Below are 26,564 nucleotides of genomic sequence, written 5' to 3'. Positions count from 1 at the left end.
TGGACATTTAGGTTCTTTCCATAATTTGGCTATTGTTGAAAGTGCTTCTATAAACATTGGGGTACAAGTGCCCCTATGCACCAGCACTCCTGTATCCCTTGGGTAAATTCCTAGCAGTGCTATTGCTGGGTCATAGGGTAGATCTATTTGCACTGGGGATTTGAATGCAGCAAGTTTATTGGGCTTTGTTCTCAGGATCAACACCTGGGGTGAGAGGGAGTGAAGAAAACAAGACTGGGAAGAGAGACAAGTTGAACAACAAAAGGCCTCAGTCATTCCTACAGGGGATTCTGCAGCTGAGATGGCTTTCAGAGTTGCCGTGGGTTGGGTCAAGTAGACCGGGCCTTTATATTTTCCATCCCAGTCACTGGATGTGGGCTTCTCCGGAAAAGACAGAGTATACCTCGAGTAAAGACCTGTCTTCAGCTGAGAGCAGGCCCCACAGAGGGTCTCAGCAGAGAGCTTTCAGCTTCTATATACCAGAAACTGAGAGTACTCTAGTCCTGAAGGCATAATGCAGGCAGCACTCAACAGCATGTCCTATAGCAAGGTTTGACAAACTGTGGCCCAACATGCAGCCCGTTACATGTTTTAGTAGATGAGATTTTCCTGGACCACAGCTGTGGTCATTCACTTATATATTGTCTGTGGCTGCTTCCTACCACAATGGCAGAGTTGGCTCGTCGTGCTAAAATATTTACTACCTGGCCCTTGAAGAAAAAGTTTGTTGCAGACACTTGAGGAAGGAGAAGACCAATCAATCCACAGTGGCTTCTCCAGCTGAATGTCTTTGTGACACTTTACAAATACTAGGGTATTAGGAGGCAGGTGGAAGGAGGGAAAGGTGAGAATAAGGGAAAACACTCTGACTTAGGCAGGAGCCCTCTTTAAAAATTTTGCTTCAAGCTATTTAGGTCCTAGAAGGTAACTTCCGGCTGTCCCACTGAGCTGCCCTACAGCCTGGATCAGGGTTTTCTCTTACTTTTACATGATGGGGTCAAAGAAGGAGTTCCATGATTATTTTTACAGAGGTGATGTAATTCATAAAAAGCTTATCTTATATTTTTACATTCATTTGCTACAGGAAGAGAGGGTGACCAGCTCAATCTTGTGTTTAAACAGGGTCTGGGATTAAAAGGGTTTAAGGTATTCAGGAGTTCTAAGGCTCATGTTAGAGGGAAGAGGAGAGCTCCAGAGGAGCCATGGCTTAATGTCTTCATGGTCAGAGACAAACACATGTGAATGTCAGTTCCCCAAGATGTTCGTTTTGAACAAGTAAGACTGCCCAAGCTTTAGTAAGAGCTTGTTCATTTCAACGCAGTGCTTCTTTACCATTCACTTAAAATAGGTAGTTTCTATAACAACGGTCCTAACTTAAATAGATACATGCTCATCTCTTTGTTACGGAGGAAGACAATGTTTCCAAGACTCTGTTCTGCTTTGCTAATCACTTTCAAGACTGAAAAAGATGTTCTGACTCATAACTTCATAGGGGATTGAGCCTGTCTCACTAAGTTGTCTCTGTGAGCTCTGAATGACTATTTGGGGGCAGAATCCAGCAACCTGTGGGGGCCAGAAACCCATTTGTCTCTGTGCAGAAGTGAGGTTAGGTCCATTTGAAGTCTCGAGTCTTGGCTGAGACAGTTAAAAATGCAGGACAATCAGTGTGGACGACACCCACGAGCCAGTCAGCAGGGCAGGTGGGAGGGGAGGTTTAGGATGAAAGAAAGCTTTTGGAGGGTGAGGGCAGTGTTTTTTAAGTCGTGACAAAAGACCATCTACGTCCGGATTACTTGGAGAGCTTGATTTTTAAAAAAAGACTCCTGAGCCCCAACTTGATCTTTCCAAATCAGATTCTAGCAGAGTGGAACCCTGAATCTGGACTTTTAATTTATTTTTTATTAATTTATTTTTTATTTTAGAGAGAAAGAGTGTGTGAGCATGTGAGCAGGGGAGAGGGGCAGAAGGATAGAGAAAGAGAGAATCTTAAGCAGGCTCCATGCGTAGTGAGGAGCCCAATGTGGTGCTTGATCCCATGACCCTGGGATCATGACCTGAGCTGAAGGCAAGAGTCGAATGCTCAACTGACTGAGTTACCCAGGTCCCCCTGGGCTTTTTAAAAACCGTGTCTTCAGGTGATTCTGATACACAGCAGTTTGAGGAACATCTTAGCTCATCTTTTGCTCCCTTGCTATCTATCTACTGCATCGAGGGGAAAATGTATTTACATGACCATCAAGAACATATTTGTTGGGGGGATAAAATCCCAGCGAAGGACTTGTATTCTGATAGGGTTGGCATTTAAGGATATGGTAGTGAGGCCATTAAGGTTTATGATTTCATGTGTATAACTGTAGATCTTTCATCCATTCTTTCTAAATTCAGTCAACAAACATGTAAATATTGATTGATCATCTGCTGTGGAGCAGGCATTGTGCTAGGCATGATGGGTACCAGGATGTATAAAAGGAATCCCTACCCTCAAGGAGTTCACAGTCTGGCAATTGCTGCCACTTCACAAATGAACCATAGGCTCAGGCAGTTTGCAGAGATGGACTGCCTACTAAGTGGCAGAACTGGGACTCAGGTTTGAACTCCTGAGTCTCCTAGTCTGGTGTCTTTTGAGCCCACCTTCTACTTTTTTAAATGTAATGATGGCCTTTCTTTAAAAAAATAGGCTTGGTTTGGAACATGCTGAGAACATGAAGAATCACACTCAGCATATTTTTACCATCTTTTTTTTTAACCCCCCAGCCATCTCTTTAGAGTTAGGAATACTGCCATCGTTTAGAAATGATTATGACTGTGTAAGTCTCTCACTATAATCATGTTTGAACCTTGAGCCTTTCTTGAGTGAAAGGATTCCTTAAAAGAAGAGTGTTTTGAAACTTTCCTAAGTAAGCTTTCCTACATGGAGGTCATGGAGAGCAAGATCAAGTACTGCAGAGATGTTGAATAAGAGGCAAAAGGAGATGAGGTCATTGAACGTGGGATCTAGGAGGCCATTAGTGACCCCCAGGGCGAGTAGCCTGTCCAGTGGTGTGGACAGAAGCCAGAAAGCAAGAGAGTGAAGGGGAGCTGAGGGAGGAGCAGGAGAATGGAGCTGAACTCAGATGATCAAGATAATTGGGATCAGATAAATGGTGGTAACTGAGGCAGGGAGCAAAACTTGGCCAAAGAAGCAGGGAAATTGAGCACAGGAAGTGGTAGGTTAGAAGTGGAGTTGGGGTTATTTCCAGAGATGCAGAGGAACACTCAGAGGCAGGTATTTATCCTCACCTAAGTGGGTGGGCTAAATCTTGTTACAGGGGGTGGGGCTACATAGCTGGCTCTGATGTGGTCATTGGCCAAAACAAGTGATGAGGTCAGCTCAAAGGGTTAGGAAGTAAATGTTTGAATAGTTTTCCTACTGAAAAAAATCACACTGCTAACAGGGTGAATAATTGCGGCCCCTTTTGTACACAGTCTACGCAATCATCCTTCTGCTTCTGTGAGCAGGCAGAGCCCGCCATATTGGAATGTGAGTCACACTTCGTTGTTTGCACAGAAAATCAACTCCCTTTCACTAGGGGTGAAGTCTGCTTAGGTACCCACCAAGTGAATCAATGGCAACACAGTTATTATATCTTCACTGCCTTGTCTTAGGCGTGGACAGTAGGCTTCTTGACCCTGATTACCTCCAACATGTTCTGTAGGCCTTTGAACTTGAAATGCTTTTCGTAATGGCTTGCCACCCAAGGGACCCAGTTCTGGGAAGAATGTATAATGCTAGCAGAAATGAACAATACAAAAGGTAATTGAGCCCCATGACTTCTGGGAACATCCAACACAAAAATATCATTTTGACACACTCCTTGGTCTTCTCAGGAGATGACCAACAGTACCATGAACTTGATATAATTAAGCAGTAAACTCCCTGGATAATAATGTTGTTGCCTAACCTTAATATGTAAAGAATCTTGTCTTCCTCCTCCACTGTTACAGTGCTGATAGGAGCTGCCTTTAGGACTTCTTTGTAGTTGAACAAAGCTAGTGACAATCCCAATGTACTCAGTGAACCCCTTCCAAGGGATGGCCCTTGAATATCAAATATGCTGCTTCCTCTCCACAGGGCATGCAACCATCATTAACATTCCTCGTGTGCCTTTTGTGAGAATTACAAACTAATTACAGAATGCATAATTAAGTGCTTCATCTTTCAAATGTGAAAAAAAAACAACCACCAAGAATTCCTCCCTTTGAGCTTGATTTTACTATTGGTGATTAGCAACATGATTCACTCTGAAATGGGAAGGGTGTGCTTTGAAGCATACCTCTCATTTTTTAAGCATAATAAAAGGTTGGAAGCTCAGGACAGGTTTGATGTATTTTTTTCCCCGTAGAAGTAGAGTTGATTGGAAACCTCTCACCCTTTGTAAATTAATGTTTAATTCTTATTGGGCTTATGGAGTGTATCTGCTCTTCACTGGCTGAGGTAAAGGTAGTGGGTCTGTGAGGCATAAGACAACTACTGATGTTCACGGAGCACTTTACAGTTAGGGAAGTTGGTTTATACCCATATTTCATTTAGTACTTAGAACAAGCCTGTTTATATCTCTATTTCACAGTTGAGGGTCCTGAAAGTCAAGGAGTTTATGTAATCCAGAGTCATATGACTAACTAAAGGATGACTGGGGTCAAAGTATGATTCTAAAATTCCATGTGCTTCCTCCTACAACATTATGAAAAGGGTGAGAGTTCAGCTGGATAAGTGGGTAACCCCCTTCATCCTTCTTTTTTGTTTGATACAACCCAGCCCTGCTCTTTGTGATATTTGGTGGGAGTGGAGTTGTGATAGCATCAGGACACAGGCAAACTCACCCATTAAAGAAAGTGTATGTAATACTGTCTGCATGTTGAGATTTAATTATGGGGTTGGACTTTGTTAGATGACTCCCCCTTAAAATAGCTTAAAGAGTGTGGAGGAAGCCTCCTTAGACATGAACATGCTTCAAAATAATTAGACATATGTATAAGAAAAAATTCTTTGTTATTTCTCTATTCACTTTCCTAACACTTTTGTAAAGATTTTATTTTTAGGTAATATTTACACCCAATGTGGAGCTTGAACTTACAACTCTGAGATCACGAGTCGCATGCTCCACTGACTAAGCCAGCCAGGCGCCCCTATACTCACAACACCTCTGACACAAGATGTGTGGATTCTTCCCACACCAACCAATTCTCAGACACCAGCTAGTTGTCCTACAGTTCTATTCAGTTCTGATGCTGTCTTCTTGGAGTTAGTATCAGATCCCACAAGTTAAGGGCTCAGTCCCATAAGACTGTCCCCCAGTTCAGATGCCAATTCCAAGTCCAGGTTGCCACTTGTAGGGACACTCAGGGAAATATATATACTGGTTTAGTAAATAATAAAAGGTACAGGACAGCCAGAGGAAGAGATACATAGGGTGAGGTCGGGAAGGGTCCTGAGCATAGGAACTTCTGCCTCTGTGGAGGTGGGGTGCACCACCCACCCTCGTGATGTGTGGATATGTTCTCCAGCCCAGAAGCTCTCCAAACTCTGTACTTTAGGAAATTTTTATGCAGACTTCGTCATGTAGTAATGAATGATTATTAACTTGATTTCCAGCCCCTTTCCCCTCTCTGGAAAATGGGGGTGGGATAAGGCTGAAAGTTCCAAGATTCTAATCATGGCTGGTCTTTCTCATGACCAACCGCCATCCAGGTGCCCATCAAGAGATGCTTCATTAGAACAAAAGATGCTCCTATCACCCAGGAGATAACAAGGGATTCAGGAGCTCAATGTCAGACACTCCTATCGATTAAGAAATTGCAAGGGTTTTAGGGGCCCTGTGTGAAAAACTAGGGTCAAAGACCAATTAGTAGCAGGAACCAAAGTAGTGGGCAGAGACATATGTGTGTGTGTGTGTGTGTGTGTGTGTGTGTGTGTGTGTGTGTGTGTAGTGTGTGTATCTCTTATTATTTCGTAACATATTAACCCAGTGAATAGCTACCCTCTGTCCCGCCCTGCCAAGTTTTCTCATTTTATTATATTTTCTCTTTTTTTCTCCACTAGATTGTACAGCTGTCCCACATTTAAATCCCAAATTGGAAAGTGCTTAATGTATGAATCAACTGGCATTCCTCCTGTCTTGGTCTGGAAAATGAAGTCCAGAAGAGCTTTGTTGGGATTTCCAGAAACTGCCAATGATCTCTTTTGTAGTAATATTCTAGAAACCCTACTTACCATCCAAGTCGTGGCACCTGATTTCTTTGCCAGAGGCTGTTCTCTGGCTACCAGAGTCCATTTTAGAACCCACTGGGCAAGCTAGAAGTGCTAAGGGCTTAACATCCTCTGAAAACAGTCCTCAACCAATGGGTTAGAGGAGCTGGTGGATAAATACTCCAGTTACCTCACTTCTCCAGCAGGATAACTTTGAAACATGTGGCCTCCAGAGTTTTTTCGGTGAGACTGGGCTTTAGGCACCTGTTGACATATCTGACTTGATATGCCTGCTTTTCCCGGTCTTGCTCCCCCTCTCCCCCTTATTGCCCATATAACTACTTGCATTTGGTTACTCACAGCAGATTTAGGGTCTGCTTCTCGAAGGAGTCCAAACTTAGACACCTTTGTACTCAAGCATTAGAAGCACTTCCTTCTGCCACGTCAACAAGTATTTGCCAAGTGCCCATTCTTTGCCAAGCATCATGTGTGGAGAGCAGGATTTCCCAAGTGAGTTCTCCAAACTCAGTTTGGTCAAAGCAGATTGGGAAATGCAGCCTGCTACAGTCTCCCATATAGCACATAGGCATATTAAAGGTTGCGAGAAGTCCAGCAATAAGGAAATAGGTTTACCTTTGTTTATTTTAGCATTTCTTAAACTTTTTAGGCAAGGAACTCGGGTTCCCTGCCATAGCAACTATTATATTCCTGTATAATGTGATGGCAAATGCTTATCTAGAGGGACTAATACACCAGGGAAAGAGCAACTCAGGACAGCATTCTGATATCAGGAGTTTCTTTTGTGCTGTGATGGCTTCTTTCAGAAAGAATGTTAAATCTTTTACGGTTATTCTTCTTTCAATATGGCACTAAAATATTCTCATTCTCTCCATCTCTGTCTCTCTTTACATGTCTGTACATTTATGAAATTATTCACTTATCCATTCCATTCTCTTATTCACTCATTCAATTAATATTTGAATAATTACCATATGCAAGGCCTAATGGTGAATACTGGAAGATATAATGCATAAGTGGATGTAACATTTCCACCTTTCCAAATATTACCCAGCCATCAAAAGAATGAGATCTTGTCATTTGTGACAACGTGGTTTGACCTAGAGGGTATTATGCTAAGTAAAATAAGCCAGAGACAGACAAATGTCACATGATTTCACTCATTTGTGGAATCTAAAAAAACGAAACAAATGAACAAACAAAGCAGAAACAGAACCATAGATACAGAGAACAAACTGTTGGTTGCCAGAGGGGCTAGGGGTGGGCAAAATGGGAGAGAGGGGCAGTGTGAGATACAGGTTTCCAGTTGTGGAATGAGTAAGTCATGTGGATGGAAGGTACAGCATAGGGAATATATATAGTCAACGGTATTGTAATAGTGTTGTGTGGTGACAGATGGTAGCTACACTTGGTGGCGAGTATAGCATAATGTATAGAGTTGTTGAGCCACTATGTTGTACACCCAAAACTGATATAACACTGCATGCCAACTATACTTCACTAAAAGAAATTTCTACCTTTCCAAAGTACAGAACCATTTTGATACATTTTGGGTCTTATTTTAAAACTAAAAAATCTATTTTATGTTCTGTCAGTTTCAGTGAAAATAGTACTTTTTTAATACTTTATTTGTTTAGAGCAGTTTTAGATTTACAACAAAATTGAGAGGGAGGTACAGAGATTTCTTAAATACCTCCCACCCCGACACATGCCTGCCTTCCCCCAGTATCAACATCAGTCACCAGAATTGTACATTTTATACCAAGGAAGAGTCTACGCTGGCGCATCATAATCACCCAAAGTCCATAGTTTACTTTAGAGTTCACTCTTGCTGGCGTAAATTGTATAGGTTTGGACAAATGTATAATGACATGCATCTATCATTATAATATCATACAGAGTATGTTTATTGCCCTAAAAGTCCTCTGAGGTCCACTTGTTCATCTGGATTTTGGCCATTCTAATAGTGTAGTGGTATTTCATTGTTCCTTTAATTTGAATTTGATGGGGAGCATCTTTCCTATGTTTATTTTCCATCTGTATATCTTCTTTGGTGAGGTGTCTGTTAAAGTCTTTGGCCCATTCTTAAACCGGGTTGTTTGTTTTCTTATCACTGAGTTTGAAGCGTTTTTTTGTGTATTTTATATAGCAGTACTTTATCAGATATGTTTTTTGAAAATATTTCTTTGCAAACATTGGTTTGTCTTCCAGTTCTCTTGGTATTGCCTTTCACAGAGCAGAAGTTTTTAATTTTAATGAAGTCCAGCTTATCAAATACTTCTTTCATGGACTGTGTCTTTGGTGTTATGTCTAAAAAGGCATCACCATACCCAAGTTCATCTAGGTTTTGCCTATGATAGCTTCTGGGAGCTTTCTAGTTTTGTGTTTTACATTTAAGTCTGAGATCCATTTTGAGTGAATTTTTGTGGAGGATATAAGGTCTGTGTCTAGGGTTCATTTTTGTGTGTGTGTGTATGTCCAGTTATTCTAGCACCATTTGTTGAAGAGACTGCTTTTGTTCTATTGTATTGCCTTTTCTCCTTTGAGAAAGAGCAGTTGACTGTATTTATGCGGGTCTATTTCTGGGCTCTCTCTTCTGTTTCATTGATCTATTTGTTTTTTCTTTTGCCAATGCTGTACTCTCTTTTTTACTGCAGCTTGATAGGAAGTCTTGAAGTTGGGTAGTGTCAGTTCTCCAACTTTGTTCTTCAGTAGTGTTTTAGCTATTTGAGGTCTTTTGTCTCTCCATATAGACTTTAGAATCCTTTTGTCTATGTCCCTAAAAAAACTCTCTGGGATTTTGATCAGGATTGCATTGAATCTATAGATCAAGGTGGAAAGAACTGACATCTTGACCATATTGAGTCTTTCTGTCCATGAACATGAAATGTTTCCATTTATTTAGTTTTTCTTTGATTTTGTTAATCAATTTCATAGTTTTTCTCAAATAAAGCTTGCACATATTTTATTAGATTTATATCTAAGTATTTCATTTTTTAGGGTGCCAGTGTAAATGATACTGTGTTTTTAATTTCAAATTCCAATTGTTCATGTTGACTTTTATGAGATATTCGTTTTAAAAATTAATTTTGTATAAAGTATGTTTTTAATAATGGAATTAAATTAGGAAGTAATAACAGAAAGAAGTTTGGGAAGCTCACTAACTTGTGGAAATTGAGAAATACTCCTGAGTAACCAAAGGGTCAAAGAAATCACAGGGGACATTAAAATGTACTTTGAGATGAATGAAAATGAAGTTATTACATACCAAAAATTATGGGGTGCAGCTAAAGTAGTGCTTAGAGGTAAAATTATAGCTATAAAATGCCTGTTAGGAAAATACAGACCTAAAGTCAGTAACTTAACCTTTCACTTTAAGACACTAGGAAAAAAAAGAATAAACTTAGATCAAGCAGAAGAAAGGGAATAATAAGGATGAGGGCAGAAATTGATGAAGTGGAAAAATGCAAAACAATAGAGAAAACAACAAAATTAATAGTTGTGTTTTTTTAAAAAAGATCAACAAAATTGACAAACTTTTCTCTAGATTTGACCAAGAAAAAAGAGGGGGGAAGACTCAAAGTATTAATTTTAGAAATGAAGAGGGGACATTGTTACTATCTGTCTTAGCTCAGGCTGCTATAACAAATTGGGTAGCTTATCAGCAACAGAAATTCAGAGTCTGGGAGGTCCGAAATCAGAGTGCCAGCATGGGCGGGCTCTGGTGAGTGCTCTCTTCCAAGTTACAGACAGCTAGCTGACTAATTGTAGCCTCACATGGCAGAAAGACTGCATGCTAGCTAGCTTTCCGGCCTCTTCTTAGAAGTGCACTAATCCCATTCATGCAGCCCCCAACCCCAACATCTAATTACCAAACCCCCTACCTCTAAACAGGATCACATTGGGGATTAGATTTCAATGTATGAATTTGGAGGGGACACAAACATTCAGTCTTTAATAGCAACCTTACAGAAATTAAAAAAAAAAAGATGTTGAAGCAATATTATGAACAGCTGTATGCCAGTAATTTAAATAACTTAGTTAAAATGGACAAATTTCTAGAAAGACACAAATTACCAAAATGAAATCGAGAATTAGAACGTCTGAATAGACCTGTAATAAGTAAAGAGATTGAATTAGTAGTTTAAAAAAATACAAAGAAAATCTGAGGCCCACATGGCTTTACTGGTGACTTCTACCAAATATTTACATAGGAATTAATGCAATTTTTAAAAATAAACTCTTTCAAAAAAAAAAAGGAGAGGAGGGAACATGATTTATACAATCTGCTTCTCCAGTTTCCAACTCCACAACTTCATTCCCTGGTTTACAATTCATTCCTTGTATGCTGGCTTTCTACTCACCACATCAGTTTGGCCTTGGAATCCCCATGTGAGAACTGGCCCTTTGCAGAATCCTCATGAGATGAAACCCAAGATCCTGGATCTATTCCAGTCTCTTGGCTCGGGCCTCGGAGGACTAGACACTATGCAGCTGAGATGCTGTCTCTCTCCATTCCTTCTCTGGGCTAAGAAATGGTTTAGCCACTTAAGAGACACAGGGGTCTCCTCCATCATGCCTCTGGCTGTACTTAACCAAACAACGGCCACGTGGACTGCCTCAGAGCATATACCAACTGGTTCTGGATCAGCTTCCAGCCAGGATCTGTCTGGTAGTGCCAGGTCAAGGGATGGGGTGTGCAAGTGCATGGCTAGGTTCAGTTTTTCCACAGGAAAATGAGCCATCTTTAAGAGGTTTTTGACTCCAATAAGCAGGACAGCTCAATGGCTGTGTGTGGCTTTATGGTCTATATCAGAAACTGCTTGGAATAAATTGATTCATAGGAAGGGCTTATAATGCTGTCTGGGATGTAAAAAACCCTCAGCAAATGTTAACCATTTGTTGCTCATCACTTTTATGGTTTCTGACCCTTAATGGAGACTCAGTAAATGATAATTTACCACTGCTACTGACTCATGCTATCCTGTGTACCCCAAAGAGTTTATATGAAATCAAGAGAGAAAACAATCCTGTGGGCTCTTGGTAATCTGCAAGGCACAAAACAAATGCAAAAGGAAAACTTCCTGGTGATAGCTGCATTTGCAGTTTTCAAAAATATATGAGAAGAAAATAGTAGACATGTATAAAAGTTTTTGACTAATTGATTCCTACAAAAAGTTATGAAATGCTTAGCAGGGTGAAACAATACAATCCCTTTAGCCAACCTAACATCAGACCTGCTGTGGAATTAGTAATTTTTAATGACATAAAAAATGTGTTTTTCTTATGCCTAAATCTAATCCTATGACTTAAATCTAAGCATAGATTTATTGTATTTGATAGAATTTAGAATGTACATTTTGAGACAATTCACACTAATTATTCCTTACATTTCCTTTCTTATTATCTTGTTAGAATGGAGGGAGAAGACTATTTTTGAACTTGAAAGCTTCTTTGTAAAAAGATTGAGGTTCCCATTGTTTTTAATGTATCCTAATTACTCCAGAGAGAGTCAGCCAGGGGCTAAGAATATTTTATAAAAATAACCCCAAATCAGTTTGTTCTCTCTTGTCTCTGCTCCTTTCTACCTGGTGCGATCTTGGTTTTCTACACAGGGTTCTGGAAGTTCCTGGAGCAGGTCTCACACATGCTCTCCCCCAGTCTGCCTTTGTCTTTTCTCCTCATGCTCTGATCTACTGCAGTGACTTCCAGCTCTGCCCTGCTACTCCCTTTCCTTTTTCTTTTTGATCAAACTGGCTAGGGCTTTATCAATTTTGTTAATTCTTTCAAACAACCAACTCCTGGTTTCATTGATCTGTTCGACTGTTTTTTTGGTTTCGATAGCATTGATTTCTGCTCTAATCTTTATTATTTCCTGTCTTCTGCTGGTTTTGGGTTTTATTTGCTGTTCTTTTTCCAGCTCTTTAAAGTGTAAGGTTAGGTTGTGTATCTGAGACCTTTATTTCTTCTTTAGGAAGGCCTGGATTGCTACTTCCCCCTTATGACTGCCTTTGCTGCGGTCCCAGAGGTTTTGGGCTGTGGTGTTATCATTTTCATTGGCCTCCATGTACTTTTTAATTTCCTTTTTAACTTCTTGGTTAACCCATTCATTTTTCAGTAGGATGTTCTTTAGTCTCCAAGTATTTGTTACCTTTCCAAATTTTTTCTTGTGGTTGATTTCAAGTTTCATAGCATTGTGGTCTGAAAATATTCACGGTATGATCTCAATCTTTTTGTACTTGTTGAGGGCTGATTTGTGTCCAGTATGTGGCCAATTTTGGAGAACGTTCCATGTGCACTTGAGAAGAAAGTGTATTCTGCTGCCTGAGGATGAAATGTTCTGAATATATCTGTTAAGTCCATCTAGTCCAGTGTGTCATTCAAAGCCATTGTTTCCTTGTTGATTTTCTGTTTAGATGATCTGTCCATTGTTGTAAGTGGGGTGCTGAAGTTCCTCACTATTATATTATTATCAATGAGTTTCTTTATTTTTGTGATTAATTGATTTATATATTTGTGTGCTATCACATTTGGAGCATAAATATTTACAATTGTTAGATCTTCTTGGTGGATAGACCCCTTAATTATGATATAATGCCCTTCATCTTGTTACAGTCTTTATTTTAAAGTCTAGATTGTCTGATATAAGTATGGCTACTCTGGCTTTCTTTTGTTGACCATTAGTATGATAGATGGTTCTCCATCTCCTTACTTTTGATCTGAAGGTGTCTTTAGGTGTAAAATGGGTCTTGGGGCGCCTGGGTGGCTCAGTCGGTTAAGCGTCTGACTTCGGCTCAGGTCATGATCTCATGGTCTGTGAGTTCGAGCCCCGTGTTGGGCTCTGTGCTGACAGCTCAGAGGCTGGAGCCTGTTTCGGATTCTGTGTCTCCCTCTCTCTCTGACCCTCCCCCGTTCATGCTCTGTCTCTCTCTGTCTCAAAAATAAATAAAAAAACATTAAAAAAATAAAATAAAATGGGTCTCTTGTAAACAGCATACAGATGGATCTTGTTTTCTTATCCATTCTGTTACCCTATGTCTTTTGATTAGAGCATTTAGTCTACGGACATTTTGAGTGAGTACTGAAAGATATGAATTTATTGCCATTATGTTGCCTATAGAGTTGGAGTTTCTGGTGGCATTCTCTGGTCCTTTCTATTTTTTTGTTGCTTTTGGTCTTTATGGTCTTTGTGTGTGTGTGTGTGTGTGTGTGTGTGTGTGTGTGTGTGTGTCTTTTCTCCCCTCAGAGAGTCCCCCTTAAAATTTCTTGCAGGGCTGGTTTAGTGGTCAAGAACTCCTTTGATTTTTGTTTGTCTGGGAAACTTTTAATCTCTCCTTCTATTTTGAATGACAGCCTTGCTGGGTAAAGAATTCTTGGCTGCATATTTTTCCAATTCAGCACATTGGATATATCCTGCCATTCCTTTCTGGCCTGCCAAGTTTCTGTGGATAGGTCTGCTGCAAACCTGATCTGTTTTCTCTTGTAGGTTAAGGATTTTTTTTCCTTTGCTGCTTTCATGATTGTTTCCTTGCCTGAGTATTTTGTGAATTTGACTGTGATATGCCTTGTTGATGGTCGGTTTTTGTTGAATCTAATGGGAGTTCTTTGTGCTTCCTGGATTTTGATGTCTGTGTCTTTCCCCAGGCTAGGAAAGTTTTCTGCTATGATTTGCTCACATAAATTTTCTACTCCTTTTTCTCTCTCTTCATCTTCTGGGACCCCTGTCATTCTGATGTTATTCCTTTTTAATGAGTCACTGAGTTCTCTAATTTTTATTTCATGCTCTTTTACCTTATTCTCCCTCTTTTTTTCTGCTTCATTATTCTCCATAAGTCTATCTTCTATATTGTTGATTTGCTGCTCTACCTCATCAATCCTTGCCACCGTGGTATCTATTTGAGATTGCAGCTCAGTTATAACATTTTTTATTTCCTCCTGACTAGCTTTAACTACTTTTATCTCCACATAAAGGGATTCTAAACTATTTTATTCCCCAGCTACTATTCTTATTGTCATGATTCTAAATTCTGGTTCAGACATCTTGCTTGTATCTGTGTTGATTAAGTTCCTGGCTGTCATTTCTTTCTGTTCCTTCTTTTGGGGGTGAATCCCTTCATTTCATCATTTTGTCATTTTGAAGGAAGAAAAGGAATTAATAAAGTTAAAAAAATAAAAACTTAAAATTAAAAAATTAAAAATAACACAAAGAAATCAAATAAAGGATGCTAGATCCTAGGTGTGTTTTGGTCTGGTTGTTGAAAGAAGCTTGATAGATTAGAGAAAAAAGGGAAAGAGAAAAAAGGGGAAGAAAAAGAAAAAGTGGAAAGAAAAGGGAACAAAAGGAAAAAAAGGAAAATATTTGAAAATTTGAAAACATGAATACAATAAAATAGAATAAAATAAAATGATGAAAGTAAAATAGAATTTTAAAAATTTACAAAAAAGTAAAAGAAAAATTTTAAATCTTTTTAATTAAAATGGAAAATAAAAATAAATTTTTTCTCCTTCTGTATTTAAAAATGAGAAAAGAAAAGAAAAAGAAATAAAATTGAATAGATGGACCAGCGAACAGAATGAAGTATGGTTGAAATTACGTCTGGTTTTCTGTAGAAGTCAAGCTATGAAACACTTTATAGTCCATAAACTAAGCAGGGAGAGACTTGTGTTTGTCAAGCGTGCTGTTGGCCCAGGTGGGCGGGGTTTAGCGTAACAGCTCTGTTCTCCACTAGAGGGCGCTGCTTAGCTTACTGGGGGTGGATTGCTGTGGGGCACGTAGGCTTGTATGTGCATGTGCGGGAGGGGTGAAATGGCTCCCCAGTCTCTAGTATTGGAACTCTGGTCTCCCGGACTGGCCATTGAGCACCCCTCCTTTGTCTCAGGCTTCTGTCCACTCCCCGCTTTTACAAGCGCGACCTAGCAGTCAGGCTGCCAGGCGACACCTCCCTCCTGAGTTTTATCCCAGATGTGGCTGTGTTTCCCAACCCCTCACTTATGAGGGACTGTGGCTTTGACCTGCTCTGACCATCTGAGGGAGGGTCTCACCGAGCAATGGCCAGGTGCCCACCTGCCCCCCGGGAAAGTTCATGAGATAGTGCTGCTGCTGATACCCAGAGACTGCGGCCGGGCGCCAGCCCATCCCAGAAGAAGTTCACATGATTATGTAGCAGCAGCGTTTCAGGGATTATGATAAATCACAACACACATCTGGCACCAGACTTCCCCCTTAACGACCTTGTTCCAGCACCAGCAAATATGGTTGTTCTCCAGGGTCTGCCGGGACCTCTGCCTGTGGAGTGGCCACACGGCCTCTACCAAATGTCCTCCCAGCAGGGGAACTGCCTCTCCACGTGTGGCTCCTGGACCCCTCAGACCTCGCTCTCTGCTCCAGGGGATTTGCCCTTCCCACCAGAGTACCGCCAGGTATGGAGCTGTGGAGTTTCAGACTCTGCACTCCCCTTCTTTATAGAGTCTTAATGGAATTTAAACCCTCTCCTTTCTCCTTTCTCCCTTTTTTGTTCAGTCCCTTGCATACTCACTCTTTCTTCTCCAACTGCTTTCTGGGGGGTGGGGGGATGCTTTCCTGTACTCTTCCCCTGCCTGCCCTCCCCCCCCCCCCATCTCTGTTCTCTCTCTGCAAGCAAAAACAGTTCCCTACCCTCCGGGGCTTCTCTCTCCCCCCAGTTCACCTCTCAGTGCCACGTACCTGCCAAGTTCTGTGGTTCAGGTTGTGCAGATTGTGGTGTTAATCCTCAACTCAGTGTTTTAGGTGTGCAGGATGATTTAGTGTTGATCTGGCTGCAGTTCAGGGAGGAGAGAAGCAAACAAAACTTCCATGCTGTGCTAACTAATTTGGATGTAAATTAAAAAAAAATTAATTAAAAAAAAAGTTAGAAGAAAAAAAAAACTTCCATGCTGTTCTGCCATCTTGGCCCCACCCTCTGCCCTGCCACTCCTGATGGAGCCATTACTGTCTCCTTGGTGCCAGTCCTTCTCCAAAAGCCACTGACACTGACCCATTGTGTCCTATCACCACAGAACCTGCTGCTACTGATGTCCCCGTAATGGCCCAAGGAAATCATAAACAAAACCAGCTATATTTACTCACTTTATTGTTGCAGCCCAGTCTCCCCATGATCCAGACTTGAGTCTACAGAGGTTAGGGAACAATCTGAGGAGAAATGACATGCTCTTCTCACAGGTACCTCCACCCCTCAAAACCTGGGTTCCTGCCCTTGAAACTTACTCCCCCTCATCCTGGCCTCACTTTCCTAGATCCTGGTAGCATCAGACTTGTCCCAGTAGTCCAAATCCCAAGCTGACACAACTCGGGACCATTCTTAGCCTCCTGTTACTGCTAATGTTACTGCTAATCAATTGTCAATTGATTTTTTTAAAAAAAAATTTTAATGTTTATTTGTTTTTGAGAGAAAGAGACAGAGTGAGGGGGAGAGGGACAGAGAGAGAGGGAGACACAGAATCCGAAGCAGGCTCCAGATGAACAAATGTGGGGCCCGAACCCACAAATGGTGAGATCATGACTTGAGCTGAAGTCGGACACTCAACCGACTGAGCCACCCAGGCTCTCCAGCAATTGATTTTTAAAATCAAGCATATCTGGGGCACCTGTGTAGCTCAGTTGGTTAAGCTACCGACTTCAGCTCAGGTCATGATCTTGCAGTTTGTGAGTTCAAGCCCCGTTTCGGGCTCTGTGCTGACAGCTCAGAGCCTGGAGCCTGCTTCGGATTCTATGTCTCTCCCTCTCTCTACACCTTCCCTGCTTACACTCTGTGTCTCTCTGTCTCTCAATAATAAATAAACATTAAAATAATTAAAAAAAATAAAATAAAATCAAGTATATTTGTTTTCTTTGAAAAAGCAGTACCTTACAAAGAAGGTGATACATTTCTTTTTTTAAAAATTTTTTTAAATTTATTTTTGAAGGAGAGAGAGAGACAGAGCATGAGTGGGGGAGGAGCAGAGAGAGAGGGAGACACAGAATCCGAAGCAGGCTCCAGGCTCTGAGCTGTCAGCACAGAGCCCGACGTGGGGCTCGAACTCATGAACCACAAAATCATGACCTGAGCCGGAGTTGGACGCTCAACCAACTGACCCAGGCATCCCGGTGATACCTTTCTATTTCCAGAAAATCCTTACAATGCCCTCATCGAAAGGCTCCCAAAGTGCTCCCTGGTTGATTTTATATCAGATCTATCCCAGCATGGGTTCTGGAGTCACACCTGGGTTTGAATCCTGTCTCTGTCATTTAATTATCTGTGTGACCTGGGCAAGGTATTTGGGTTCTGTGAAATTTGATTTGTTCATCTGTAAAATAGGGATAACAGGTAGCTTTCTTATGAGCTGACTATGAGCGCTAATTGGTATATGCCAAGTGTTTAAGAGAGAATGTGGCCCATAACGAGCATTCTAGCATGAAGACCAGTCTTCAGTGTTAACGGCCATTGGGGTCTTCAAATAACTTGAAAGAAGGCAAAGCCCTTCTGACCTAAAGTAATAAGGGAGAGTTTTATTATTTTTGTGAAGTCAAAGGAAAGACAGAAATTGACGTCCCTCAAGCCTGCCTCAAAATGCAAAATTTTGGCCTAAAATGAATATTAATAACAAGAAATCTCTTTTTCCTAGTGTAAGGGATGGGAGGGGGCTATCACTAGTTGAGGTGGGTCACATTTCTAATGTAGCACCTTTTCTCTTGGAGGCACTCTCTTAGGATTGTCTGATGTAGCAAAATAAAATACAGGACACCGAGTGAAATCTATACTTCAGATAAACAACAAACAATTAGAAAAAACAGACACACACACAAACAACAAATAATTCGTTGATGTAAGTATTCCCCACAGGTTGCATGGGCATCCTATATTTTGTCTGGCAATGCTAACCCTTCTACCTCTCCTTTTGAGATCCTGGAACCGTGTGGCTTTCTTTGGACATTTCAGCAGACATTTTGGTGGTTGTCTCTCTGTGTTGGTTGGTGGTTGACATATCTGTGTCAGAAAATCAGCGGCAACAATCCTGAATCACAGAGTTCATCCATCATGACAAGAAAAAGCAGAATCTTCTAAAACTGAACTCTGGAGTGTGGGTTATGATGAGGCTGCTCTGTGTAGCCAGTGAGGAGAGGCTGGCTGGAGGGCTTCTACCTGGCTCAGGTCTTAAGCATCATCATAATCCTTAGCACTTAAATAGGCAGCTCAGAATAGACCAGCCTTTGTGGCTGAAGCCAGGCCAAGGGAACACTTGATAAATAGTGCTACTTATTATTATTTGTCCCCATTTCACCTGGGTCTGCTGATCACTGGAACCATCTGTTCCAGTTCTACTCTGTGAGAAGCCTTGATGGAAATGCCCATTCATCTGGGACTTCTGGGGAGTAGGACTGATGGCAATTACTTGACAATATTTATTTGGGAAACTGCATTACTTTGTGATAAGTATAGAACAATGAGTAAATCACCCCCCCCCCCCGACTTCTCATTAATAATTGCAGCCATAGAGACATGTAGAAATTGCTCTGGTATCTTCCTGAACTCTCTAGGAAGTTATTTCTCCTTGACAGCTGGAGTATGTTTTGGAGACTAGGCCACCTCCGTGGCGGCTGTTACTCTTCATCTTTCCAGTAGGAACATGACAGTCTGGATCTTCCTTAGGGACCTTAAGTGGCCACCTGCCTTCCTTTCCTTAGTAACAGTCTCTCCTGACTTAGTGGGGAAGCTAGAATTATTAATAAAAACTCATTGACTGAAGCATGCAAAAATCAGTAATAAAACTTTACATTTGTAGAGGTCCTTGCAAGACTGCTTCACACATTTTATCCTTTTGTGGATTCATAGCAATCATTGAAATCCCCTTTTCACAGAAGAAACCAAAGTGTTAGGATTTTCTTAAGGTAGTGAAACTTCTGGGATTAGAATCCAGGACACCTAACCATTAGGCCACATTCTGTCTGGTAGCTCTGATCTTCTTTTGTGGCCACCTTCTAGGAGAGGAAAGTTCATTTCATCTGCACTGGAAGAACAATTGCATGGTACCAGAGAAGGTGTCATTCTTACTTGGCCCAAAATTTCAATTAAGGCATCATGGAAATTAGCAAATATTATCTACCCTTCCCCAACCAGTTATTAAATAATTACAAGCAGGCCATTGCTAACCCTTCAAGGCAGGGCTGCTTTCCTTGGTCAGTGTATATATTTTCTAAACTGCTTTCTCTACTACACCTGTGCTGTCTGATTATGGGAACACTACAAATGTTCATCTATAGAGCACTGGGTGGCTCAGTCGGTTAAGTGGCTGACTCTTGATTTCGGCTCAGGTCATGATCTCACCGTTCGTGAGATCAAGCCCCACATGCTGATAGCTCGGAGCCTGCTTGGGATTCCTTGTCTCCCTCAAAATAAATAAATAAACTTAAGAAAAAGGTGGCTTGTCCAAACTGAGGTGTGCTACATATGTAAAATACACACCAGATTTTCAAAGACTTAATATGAAAAGAAGAATGTAAAATATCTTATTAATAACTTTTAAAATATTGATTGCATGTTGAAATGGTAATATTTTGATGTGCTTGGTTGAATAATATATGTTATTAAGATTAAATTCACCCTTTAATTTTTGCTTTTGTTGTTTTGGTTACTAGAAAATGTAAAATTATGTATATATGTCACATTATATGCCTAATGGACAGCATTGTCAGACTATAACCTCCTTGAGGACAGGAACCATGTTTCCTCAGCAACTAGCAATGTTTGCTACATAGTAAGTACTTCAATAAATATGTGTAGACTGAATGTATGGAAGAAGGGAGAAGAGCTATATAGAGAATAATTAAGTGGTATCTTGTAATCCATAGAGGTGTATAACCATTAGAAAGTTGGAAGGGACTGTAGAAGTCTTATGTGTAGACCAAGTGCTCTGCCAGTGATGGAACACTGTCTTTAGGTGGCCCGGTGGATAGAATCCTGCCTCTGTAGGGAAACATTTAGTGATTGGGAATACAGTGCCTCAGAAGGGCATCTGCCCCTGGATGGCTCCATTTGCTCGAATAATCCTTAATGCATACTTGGGTGCATGTGCATGTGCGTGCCAACACACACATGCGCGCACATACACACACACACGTGTGTCCACACACACATACCAGCAGCTGCCTGCTTGCTGGTGAGGAGTCACTCCAGGTTCTACCTTTCTCCCTCTCTCCTGTTGGCTCTGCTTTTAGCCTCCTTCTGGGATCCTACCTCTTTGTCCAGCTTCCATTGGTTTGGTGATGTATTTGCATGGCCTTTTGAGGTTTTGTATTCATTCTTTCCCAGAGCACTACTGTCCACTTTATGGCTTCCTCAGCTTCACATATCCCAACTTCCAAATAAAAGAAGGGCATAGCTTCACCCTCAGAGCAAGCTTTGTGGGTAAAGACCACTGGCTTGAGACGTTACCCAGAGTTTATCCTGCCCCTGGCAGGGGACTTGGGATGGGAGCAGCACACCCTCTTATTGTGGGATGGCATTTATCCATGGGAAATCTTCCCTCTTATGGAACTGAATCTGTCTCTCGGAAACTTTCACCCATTAGTCTGTCTTCCTCTACCTCCTCCTCCCTCTCTTTATCATTCAATAGAAATAGCTAATATTTATAGAAAAACTCCATGAGCCATTGGCATCTAAGCCTTTCACACCCCTTATCTTATTGAACTCTCACAACGACCCTGTGAGGCAGGTAATACTAAGGTTTAGAGAAGTTAAATTACCTGCCAAAGGTCATGCAGAAAGAATGGCAGAATCGGGATGTGACCCAAATCCAGTCAGTTCCAAAGCCTAAGCTACTAGCCATGTTGCTATACTGTTTTGCAATCAGTTAATTCTACATTCTGAACGTTACAGGCTCTTCCTGCTTTCACATGTCAATCTTTCAAGAGTTTGAGGACCGCACACTGCTTTTCCTGACCCAAATACTAGTTGTAATTCTTTTTTTTTTCCCAGAGTGGTCACTTTTATTTTCTTCCACCTTTCCTCCTCTAGTTCTGGCTACCTGTCCTGTTCCTCACACCTAGCTTGGTATTGGTCACATAACTATTTTAGAATTAGAAGAAGTGTTGGTGTAGGAGAAAATAACAACATACAGCTCTTTTTTAAAAAAAGAATTTTTACATCTACTGTATCTTAACTTGAGTTTCACAACAACCTTGAGAGGTAGTCTTAATATTTTCGTATATACTGTGATAATAGCAGACAAGAAATTAAATGATTTATTCAAGGTTATACCTTATTCAAGGTTTTGGGATGAGCAAAAGAATTAGAAATTTAAACCTAGACCTTCCTATGCACAGTCTATCTTTTCCCCACTTTAAGTGCACCAATAAATGATGTTGGAGTCTTTATGCATATTGACATATTAGCCCCATAGGGCCCTGGTTTCATAGGTTCCTGCATCAGAGCTCCTTGGAAAGTCTACGAGACAACTTTGAAAGCCAGATTCATTCTTTCAGAAATATTACAAAGGCATTGCCATTTATTTATAAATATGCAAGTTTTTTTATTGAACTGTAATTAATATGTAATATTAGTTTCAGGTACAGCATATTGATTTGGCAATTCTATACATAACTCAATCCTCACCACAATAAATGTTGCTACCAACTGTCATCATACAACATTATTACAATATTATTGACTATATTCCCAATGTTGTACTTTTCATCTCTGTGACTTATTTTGTAACTGGCATTTTGTACCTCTTAATCTCCTTTATATATTTTGCTTATGCCGCTACCTGCCTCCTCTCTAGCAACCACCGGTTTGTTCTCTGTTTTTAATTAAGAGTTATTATTGGGGTGCCTGGGTGGCTCAGTCGGTTGAGCGTCTGACTTTGGCTCAGGTCATGATCTCGGAGTTCGTGAGTTCGAGGCCCGTGTTGGGCTCTGTGCTGACAGCTCAGAGCCTGGAGCCTACTTCAGATTCTGTGTCTCCCTGTCTCTACCCCTTCTCCACTCATGCTCTGTCTCTCTCTGTCTCTCAAAGATGAATAAATGTTAAAGAAATTAAAGAAAAAAAAGAGTTATTATTCACTAGAGCCAAGATGTAGAATCAACCCAAGTGTTCATCAATAGATGAATGGATAAAGAAGATGTGTATGTATACAATGGAATATTACTCAGCCATAAGAAGAATGAGATCTTGCCATTTGCAACAACACGGATAGCCCTACAGCATATTATGCTAAATGAAATTATCAGACAGAGAAAGACAAATACCATATGATTTCACTTGGATGTGAAATCTCAAAAAATGAAACAAATGAACAAGTGAGACAAAACACTCTTAAATAAAGATGTGTTTTTGAAAGAGTATTTGCATCTTTTCAGAAAGGCTTAATTTTGGTTGAGAAAACAGACCAGAGACTGAAGGAAACCGTTACAAACACCTTGGTGGGCCAAAATTGACAGCCATGCAGACTCCTGGTAGAGCACTTTGTCCCCAGTGTGCAGTAGGACTTCAGTGAGTGTTCAGTAGAATGAGTATGTTTGCATGGCTGTACAAAGGTGAAATAGAGCAGACTGACCTTCTTTCTCCATGTAAGGAGCAATTAGAGCCTAGTAAGCTGAGGTCACTTTTCAATATTTAGGAATATTGAATATTTGATGGCATAGCTGAGGCTAGAGCTCAAATATAGTTATCTGAGCCAGCCCTGGCTTTGGTCACCACCTTATACCCATGGTAGAGTGCTTTAGAAAGGTCCTTTGGAAGGGTTTGTAAATAGGTGCCCTGGTGACCAGCTTCCAAGCTGACTAGACACAACAGGGATGGTGGTAGTCTGGAGAAGGTGTAGTCAGTATACTTGACCAAGGCTTCCACTAACACCGCTGCCCTAGTTTTCCCTGGGAAAGGACTGGGGCATGTCCTGTGGCTAACAGGTTTCAGATGGAAATGAAACATTTCCATTAAAGGTTCCTATAACATCGCCACTGAATTACATTGTAGGCCCATCTACTAAGTGTTCAGATCTGTCTTTAACAGCTCTCTCTCTTTAACCCCTCTCTGCCACTAGAGTCACAGTGCAGTTAAATTAAGTAGCATCGTCTTGGCTATCACATGAGTTTTCACAACTTACCTGCCTCTTTTGCCTCCACCAATTTGCTGGGAAATAGTAGCACCATTTTTTTTTTTCCTGAATGGCAACATAAATGCAGGTTGCTCTGCTTTTACACCCAGCTTGATAATAACACGTGCATACTAATAAAAATAATAATGCTTTGTAGCTATAATCATTATCATATTTCATCCACACACAAACCCTGGGAAGTACCTATTATTACTGTTTTACAGATGAAGATGAGAACTGAATCTCAGAAAATGTAAATGTCTTATTTAAAATCACGTAGCTCGTAGTGAAGAGGCTGGGACCCAAAACTAGGTGTTTCAGCCTCAAAGCTGGTTGCTAGTACAGGACAGCCCCTTGCACGGCCTCCCAGCCTTTTCTCTGGCTGCTCTTCCAGAATCATCCTAATCTGCTCCTTCACATTCCTGTGGAACTGTTTGCTGCAAACACTGTTCTGCTTCTCAAATTGCTACTTTGTGTTTCATTCAGAAACTTCATTTAGCTCTTTGCTTCCCTGGACAGTGTCTCCTCATCTTTAGAACCCAGGTAAACTATTACCTCTGTAGTGAGATATTCCTAGAACCTCTCATCTTTATTAGAAAAGACTTGTTTGGGGCGCCTGGGTGGCTCAGTCGGTTAAGCGTCCAACTTCGGCTCGTCATGATCTTGAGGTTTGTGAGTTTGAGCCCGGCGTCAGGCTCTGTGCTGACAGCTCAGAGCCTGGAGCCTGCTTCGGATTCTGTGTCTCCGTCTCTCTCTGCCCCTCCCCCACCTGTGCTCTGTCTCTATCAAAAATAAATAAAATATAAAAAAAATATTTAAAAGACTTGTTGTTCTAATGAATGGCATTTATCTATTTTCCCATCTGACTCTCCACCAGGGTGTGAGCAGATTGAGGGCAGGGCCTGATGCTGTTTGCTTCTGTTTTTCCAGGACCTACTTCAGTGTCCAGAACCAAATAGAAATTTAATAAATGCCTTTTGAGGGGCACCTGGGTGGCTCAGTCGGTTGAGTGCCCAACTTTGGCTCAGGTCATGATCTCACAGTGTGAGTTCGAGCCCTGTGTCAAGTTCTGTGCTGACAGCTCAGAGCCTGGAGCCTGCTTCATATTCTGGTCTCCTTCTCTCTCTGCCCCTCCCCTGCTTGAGCTCTGTCTCCCCCCCCCCCCCCCCCCTCCCAAAAAAAACCATTAAAATTTTTTTGAAAAAATAAATGCCTTTTGAAATGAAAGGCCCACATGTACTTCTAATGGTTAAATGTAATTCAATTTCATTTGATTTATGAATGTGTCATTCCTTTCCTTTCTGTGGACTGACACATTCTTGCAGAGGATGAGCTGCCCATGCAGTGAGGGGTGAGGCATTCTGTGTGAGTGATTGAGCAGCATTCCAGTAGATCATGAAGGCACATTTTAATTGTCAGAATGAGATTCCTCCTCTTCAATGACTAAGATTATTGGTCTCTATTGTTACTCCCTACCCTTCAGTCTTCAGTTGATAACTCCTAAGGAGCACGTTTTTCTGTAAAATTTGTCTTAACAATTACTGTGTGCAGGGTCCAATTTAAAGCCCTTATTACTTAGAGAAATTTGAAAAATGACTTGTTTTTGGCTCAAGAATGCTGGACACTTTGCAGTTTTCTCATCTCTTTGGAGTAAAGCTAAAAACAATTTATTTTCTCAGGAACAACAATTTCCCTGTCATTTTGAATCCCACACTTTGTCCTTCTCATTGAAGATAATGGTCTGAGATGACACTACTTTTTCCTAAATGAGGATAAGAGAATTGTAGGCAGGCTGCCATTGTGTTACTGCAGCTTTGTTTTGGCTGGAGCCTCAGCTTTGTCTTCCTTCATATGTAGTTACAAACTTTTCCCCCGTTTTCAGTTAAGGGAGTATCTTTTAGACAGCTGCCTGTTAAGAATGAGACTTCAATATCATGAAGCAAGTATCAGTGTTGGTATTTGTGGTAGACATCATGAGGTATTTCTCTTAGTCCTTGCTAACAGAACCCCAAATTAATTCCCAGCAGCAATATACCCAGCCCTAACAGAACACTTGCGATTAGCTTATCATGGCTTTCTGGAGCTCCTTGACTAGATAATTCCTTTCTCTGCCTCTCTGGAAGCCAAGGGTAGAACTTTGAGTGTCAGTGAGCTGAAAGGAAGGTTCTCTAACTTGGCTACTCCTATCCCCCTCACTTCTTGCCTTAGAACATTGAAACGACAAGGCTAAGCAAATCCTTACGGTGGTGGAGGGAAGGACAGCGATCACTGGATTCCTGGAGACACATTTGAACTGTTGCACCAGCCCTGGACCCCTACCTCTGGGTTTGTTAAGTAAACCAGAAATGTCCTTAAAGCTTAGGGCACTGTCTTCTAGACTTTTTATCATGTGTAGTCTTTGGCCAGTGATGGATATACTACAGTGACTATCGTACTTTCACATCTATAGCAGTCAGGACCCTCCCCCAATGCACAGACCTGTCTGTGAGATTCTGAGCTACTCCTCTGAAATATATTGCTTTTTCCTTCTGGTTAAGCATCAGCTACCCATTTCTTCATAAATTCAGCTTGAGTTAATTTGCATTTAACTCATGTTCTTTTCTCTGCCATCTAGGCTCTTCTCAGCATTTGTCCTAATATTTCCAGGCAACAGCAGGCAGTAGGTGAACCAACTCCTATCCCAGCAATTATAATGAATACTTTGCTTTACTCTTTTGATTGTATGACTGTCTCTTGGGTCTAGACCCGTACTCCCCAGTAGAAATAAATGAGAGGCTCATATGTAATTTCAAATCTTCTAAAAGGAAAAAGTACATGCCTATTATAAAACAATAGTATCTTATGCAATGCAGTGGTTAGAATGAAATGTAATCCTACCAAAACACTGAAGTGTGTTTGATAGAAAAAAAATTTTTTTTGCGTTGCTTTCGTTTTAAAATTTAAATGGATAGTTCAGGCCTATGCTCTAAACCCCTTGAGGCCAGAAACTGTGTCCTATGCAGGTCTCCTCTTAGTTATTGCTTCTTCCTGGAACCCTTCCTGGGTCCCCCAAGGCTGGGTTAGTTCCCGTTTCATGTGCTCCTACAGTCCTCTGTGCTGACTTGGCAGTGTATTGCAATTACTTATTTACTTGTCTATAGGTTCCTTATAGGCTAGGACTGTTTCTAGTTCACTCTTACATGTCCTGTGCTTAGTAAAGGGTCAGGCATAT

This window comes from Prionailurus viverrinus, chromosome C2 (genome assembly GCF_022837055.1).
Source record: "Prionailurus viverrinus isolate Anna chromosome C2, UM_Priviv_1.0, whole genome shotgun sequence".
In the NCBI taxonomy this organism is placed as follows: Eukaryota; Metazoa; Chordata; class Mammalia; order Carnivora; family Felidae; genus Prionailurus; species Prionailurus viverrinus.
Note: the sequence above shows the minus strand (reverse complement) of the source record.